The sequence below is a fragment of the Propithecus coquereli genome, unplaced genomic scaffold (assembly GCF_000956105.1).
Source record: "Propithecus coquereli isolate 6110/MARCELLA unplaced genomic scaffold, Pcoq_1.0 Scaffold583, whole genome shotgun sequence".
Taxonomy (NCBI): Eukaryota; Metazoa; Chordata; class Mammalia; order Primates; family Indriidae; genus Propithecus; species Propithecus coquereli.
This window is the reverse complement of record NW_012151763.1, coordinates 1498963-1505729: the sequence shown is the minus strand read 5'-3', so window position 1 is coordinate 1505729 and position 6767 is coordinate 1498963.

Below are 6767 nucleotides of genomic sequence, written 5' to 3'. Positions count from 1 at the left end.
GCTGTCTTAATTACTGTGGCTTTATAAATTTCGATATAAGGTGATGTAAGTGCCCCCCAACTTTGTTATTCTTCAAAATTGTCTTAGTTGTTCTCAACCCTTTACATGTCCATATAAATTTCACAATCAGCTTGTCAATTTACACACACACCTGCACCCCCCCACACACACACAATCTACTACTATTTTTATTGGAATTACATTGGGTCTGTTGATCAATTTGGAGAGGATTAACATCTTACCAGTATTGACCCTCCAATCCATGAGCACGATATGTACCTCTGCTTCTCTAGATCTTCTTTAATTTCCATCAGAAAATGCCCCATAGAATTCAGGGTGGTGATCATGTACATCTTTTGTTATATTAAAGTATATGTAATTGATGTTTTTGTTGCTATAGTCAATGGTATCAGGTACATTTTTTCTATTTGTTTCTTGTTTATGTAAATGACATTGCTTGTAAATTCTAATAGTTCATTTGTAAATATTTTTGGATTTCTTATGTCTGCTCCAAATTTTGTATCCAAATATAACTGGAGACACTGCATTTGTACAGGCATCTCTGCTACCTACTGTTGCTCCATGAATTAGTATTAAACGTGTTTGGGGACAGGATCTGTCTTAGGAGTTTTACAGAGCTTTGCCCTGAAGGAATAGGTGAATGTGTTGGTTTGCATTTCGAATGCTGTTACACTGGAAGGGCATCTCTGAAAGGCAGTAGCAGCTGTATCCCACGAGGCACTGCGTTTCTCAGACCTAAAGAATTGGATTTGCTTTGTAAAGCACAAGCGAATCTGTTAAAAACTATAGGCTGAGAGCTGACAATGGAGTGCCCTCCGGAACAAACAGCTTCCCAGAAAGGACAGCTTCCCAAATGGCCAAAAGCAAAGCTTTTGTTTAAACCACTCTAGACTACCTGTCTCCATTCACAATAACCTAATAAACATGGAGCTTACATATCTCTGTTTAACCCCTCTGTTTAAATGATAAACTTACCTTAGAATTTAGAAATTAACCTTTGAAAGACTTTGTAACCATTTGCTCACGTAAATAGAATTAGTTAAAGAATCTGTAGAAGCCTTCTGTAAAAGCCTTTTGAAAATCTGTTAACCTGAGAGATACTACCTGTTGTTATGTAAATCTGTTACCCCTGACAGTTGTTCGCTGTTTCCTATAAGTTACCATGTAAGACCTCATTCGGCGCTTTTTGAGACCAACGGAGAGGTCCGAGCCCCCTGAGCTCCCGCTTTGCCTATAATCTTTATAAACTTATGAAACTATATCTTTGTCTCAGTGTATTCTTTTATTTCTTCCATTTTCCATTTCTCTCTATTATTTTCTTATCCCTTGCAACTCTACCAAAGGGACCCGGTTTTTTGCAGGGAACACTGGCCACGTTCCCCGCAACCTACCACATCCCAGTGTGCTCTGTGCACATGATAACGTCTATGAGAACTCCCTGTGGGGTGGAACTTGAGGCCCTTGAGTCCTGCCCCTGGGCTTCTGATGTGAGAAGCCTGAGCTTTTAACCAAATAAAAATTTTAAATATATGAATAAAACCTTTAATGAGTAGATGTTTCTTGTCAAGCTCTACTCTAAGGGAACAAGGTTCTCAGCCCTTTGCATTTATAAATTAATCTAATTTCCTCAATTGCTTTATGAGGTAGGTACTAATATAATCTCATTGAACACATGCACAGAGAGAGCAAACAATTTTCCCAAGGCCAACAGCATATTAGTAGCCGAGCATGTCACCATTGCACTATTTGGCCACCCCTAGTCTATAAAATCAAACTCCTCTTCTGCCTGTCTCTGTCAACTATAGGCTCTCTCCGCCTCTTCATCCTGAACCCTGGCTCTCCCTAGGTCATCAATCCACCTGCAGTTGACTAGTGTCCCTCACCTCAGGCCATTTTTGAGGGTTAAGGAAGGGAGAAATCACAGAAAGCTTCATGAAGGTGAGCTGGGCTCTAAAGGTCGAGTAAAGTTTGGACACGTAAAGATGAAGTAGGGGAAAGTCTGAAAGACATGGAGCAGAGACATGGAGGCAAACAGCATATGGGTTCTCAACCTAGGACTAGTCTTGGTGGGAAACAGAGTATTCATATCAGCTATAAGTTATGAGTTATGGTTATTCCCAATTTTATTTTTTCCTTCATACTTTCATCAAAACAAACACATTCATTGCCATTGCTACTAAAGGCATTTGAAAAATATCCCATCTTTGTATTGTTCAGCCACTGCAAAGGTTACATTTCTTCCACAGTATTATAACAACCTTCAACTACTAATGGAAATAGTTGAGTGTGATTGTGTTGTAGAACTATGGAAATATAGTTTGCTACTGCCTCTGTCCATCCCATTAATTATGTCTGGCCTCACAACTTCCCATCAATTCGCCACACCACAGCTGAAGGCCTGTAAGCATGTCGGTGTTCTCAGAAAAAGTGAGTTTTTAGTGTCTTTGCTTGGGACCAAGGACCTTCACCAGAGTGATTGGGAATGGGGTTGGGGTAGTCATAGGGTAGGAAAGATCAAGAACCACTGCCTTAAAAAGCAGTCAGATGACACCAAAAGTACAAGCAACAAAAGAAAAGAGAAAAAAAATTGGACTTTATCAAAACTAAAACTTTTCATGCATCAAAGGACACTATCAAGAAAGTCCACAGAATAGGAAGAAATATATGTACCATATATCTGATAAGGGCTTAGTTCCAGAATATGCAAAGAACTCTTACAACTCAGGTATAAAAAAGCAAATAACCCATTTAAAATTGGGCAAAGGATCTGAATAGATACTTCTTTAAAGAAAATATACAAATGGCCAATAAACACATGAAAACACGCTCAACATCATTAGTCATTAGGAAAATGCAAATCAAAGCCACAATAAGATACCACTTCACACACAGTAGTTGTAATTTTAAAAATGAATAACAAGTGTTGGTGAGGATGTAGAGAAATTAGAACTCTTATACTTTGCTGGTGGGAATGTAAAGTTGTGCAGCTGCTCTGAAAAACAGTTTGGCAGTTCCTTAAATAGTTGAACATATAGTGTTACCATATGACCCAGCAATTCTACTCCTAGGTGTATAGCCTAGAGAAATAAAAATATATGTCAACACAAAAACTTAAACACAAATATTAATAGCAGCATTATTCATAATATCCCCTAAGTGGAAACAAACCATATGTCCATCAATTGATGAATGGCTAAACAAATGTGGCCTATCTATATACTGGGATATTCTTCAGCCATGAAAAGGAAAGAAGTTCCAATACATGCTGCAACAAGGACAAACTTTATAAACATTATGCTAAGTAAAAGAAGCAAGACACAAAAGGCCATATATTGTATGGCTCCATTTATATGAAATGTCCAGAATAAGCAAATTTATAAAGTCAGAAAGCAGAGTAGTGATTGCCAGGGCTGAGGGGAGGGGAGGAATGAGGGCTGACTGCTAATGGGCATGGGGTTTTTTTGTGGATGATGGAAACATTCTAAAATTCAATGTATAAAAATCAGTCGCATTTCTATACACTAACAACAAACTTCCAGAAAAAAATTAAGAAAACAATCCCATTTACAATAGGACCAAAAAGAATTAAATATTTAAATGTAAATGTAACCAAGGAGGTGAAAGATCTGTACACTGAAAACCACAGAACATCGAAGAAAGAAATTGAAAAAAAAAAAACAAATAAATGAAAAGATATCCCATGTTCATCGACTGGAAGAATTAATATTGTTTAAATGTCCATACTACACAAAGCGATCTACAGATTCAATGCAATCTCTATCAAAATTCCAATGACATTCTTCACAGAAATATCAAAAACAATCCTAAAATTCATATGGAGCCACAAAAGACCCCAAATAGCCAAAGTAATCTTGAGCAAGAAGGACAAAGCTGGAGCCATTACACTTCCTGATTTCAAGTTATATTACAAAGTTACAGTAATCAAAATAGCATGGTACTAACATAAAAACAGACACATAGATCAATGGAACAGAATAGAAAGCCCAGAAATAAACCCACACATGTATGGTCAACTAATTTTCAAGAAGAGCACCAAGAACACACAATGGGGAAGAATAGTTTTCCAATAAATAGTGTTGGGAAAACTGGATAGGCACATGCAAAAGAATGAAATTAGGCTCTTATCTTACACCATCAACTCAAAATGGATTAAAGACTTAAATGTAAGACCTGAAACCATAAAACTTCTAGAAGCAAACACAGAGGAAAACTTCTTGACATTGGTCTTGGCAATGATTTTTTGGATATGACCCCAAAAGTACAGGCAACAAAAGCAAAAACAAACAAACAGGAATACATCAAACGAAAAAGCTTCTGCACAGCAAAGGAAAGTATCAACACAATAAAAAGGCAACCAATGGAATGGGAGAAAATATCATCAAACCATATGTCTGATAAAGGGTTAATATCCAAAATATAAATGGAACTCATATAACTGAATAGCAAAGAAGCCAATAACCCTATTTTAAAATGAGCAAAGGATTTAAATATACATTTCTTCAAAGAAGACTTGTAAGTGGCCAACAGGGATATGAAAAGGTGCTCAACATCACTAATTACCAGGGAAATGCAAATCAAAACCACAGTGAGCTATCACTTAGCATTTGTTAGAATGGCTGTTATTTGAAAAAAAAATAACAAGTGTTGGTGAGGATGTAGAGAAAAGGAAATCCTTGCATGCTGTCCATAGGAATGTAAATTGGCACAGCCATTATGGAAAATAGTATGGAGGTTCCTCAAAAAATTAAAAATAGAACTACCATATGATCCAGCAATTCCACTACTGGGTATATATACAAAGGAATTGAAATCAGGATCTTGAAGAGACACTGCAGTTCCATGTTCATTGCAGCCTTATTCACAATAGCCAAGATATGAAAACCTAAATGTCCATCAATGGATGAATGGATAAAGAAACTGTGGTGGAATATCACTCAACCTCAAAGAAGAAGGAAATTCTGCCATTTGGAAAACATGGATGAACCTGGAGGGCATTTTGTTAAGTAAAGTAAGCCAGGCACATAAAGACAAACACTGTATGATCTCATTTATATGTGGAATTTGAAATAGTCAACTTATAGAAGCAAGAGTAGAAGGGTGGTTGCCAGAGGCTGGTGGGAGGCAGAAATAGGGAGGTGATGGTCAAAGGGTACAAAGCCTTAGTTATGCAAGATAAGTGAGTTCTGGAGATCTACTATACAGCATAGTGCCTATAGCTAACAATGCTGTATTGTATATTTAACATTTTCTAAGAGGGTAGATCTTATGTTGTGTTCTTATTATTAATAATAATAATAATAATAAAGGAGGTTGGAGGAAACTTTCAGAGGTGATGGATAGGTTTATGGCCTTGATGGTGGTGATGGTTTCATAGGTGTGTACTTATGCTCAAACTCATTGAGATGTACATATTAAATATGCACAACTTTTTTGTGATTCATCCTTATTTCATTGATTTTATCACTTATAGAAAACCCAATATTTTGCTTCTAAATCTCGGTCCAAAAGAAAAAAAAAGAAAAACCCCATTCAACCATTTAAGACTATGAAATTTGTTTAGGTTCTCTTCCTTTTTCTCACCCACCTGGCCCTAATGAACTTCAAATACGAGTACTGGAGGTGGCAGGGGGACCACAGACAGATAGACCCAAGAGCTGCAGACACCTGAATCCTCAACCCCACCCCACCCCCAGCATGGTCCCAGGCACATTGCTGTCTGATTAAACTTGTAGAACTTTTCATGTGTCAATCATACCTCAATAAAGTGGTTAAAAAAAGAAAATGTTCTAAAATTGATTGTGGTGGTGATTGCATAACTGTGGATATACTTTTAAAAACCACTGGATTGTACACTTTAAAAGTTTTTAAATGAATTTTGAATTTTATGGTATGTGAATTATATCTCAATAAAGCTGTTATTTAAAAAAAAAATTCAGTCGGAGCCGCAGCCAGGTGATATTTCAGATTCCTGGATGCAATTGTCATTATTTTTTCAGATTGGCTTCCCTGGAATATTTTCATTAAAGCTCTTCCTCCTAGCCCTCACTAACCAAGCCTGCTTTTGCCACCATTGTTTGCAAATGGCCCATGAACCCTGCTCTCAAGTGCTACAAGATCCCACTCTGCTCTGCCCCTCATAATGCTGGGGTAATTTCTACTACCTGCTTATTTGCTCCCCTCTTTGGTCACCCCCACCAATGGCAAGGAAAAGCCCATCGTTACTGGTTGTGTGAATAGCTCCAGATATTTGCTCTCAAAGTCTATTGGTTCGGGGTTTCTGGTTCTTCAACTTATTATCCTGTTATCAGGAGCTCTAGCTACAAGGGCCTTCATTATATCCTAATTGCCAGTGCCAATTGCCCTTATTTTTTATATTAAAAATCCATTTATAAATGCATTTCAGTAGCTCCACCACCTCAGCATCATTGGTAATTTAATCTCCCTCTTCGTCTGTTAGCACCACAGGGGGCTGACCAGAGCATGAGGTGCTGGGGCTAATCAGATCACTGGTTTGTCTGAACATTATGCTCAGGAACTCAGTGGGATGTAGTGGGTCAGACTGAGGGCAGATTAAATCTTCCAACTAGGGGAGGGACCTAGGATCAGACAATTCAGGCCTGGACCCCAGCTCGAAGGGGCTGACGGTGAACAGTCTCCATTACTATTAGGCAGAATGGCTCGTAACTGAGAGCTCTGTGAAGGCATGATTGGATGTGAAGAATTTG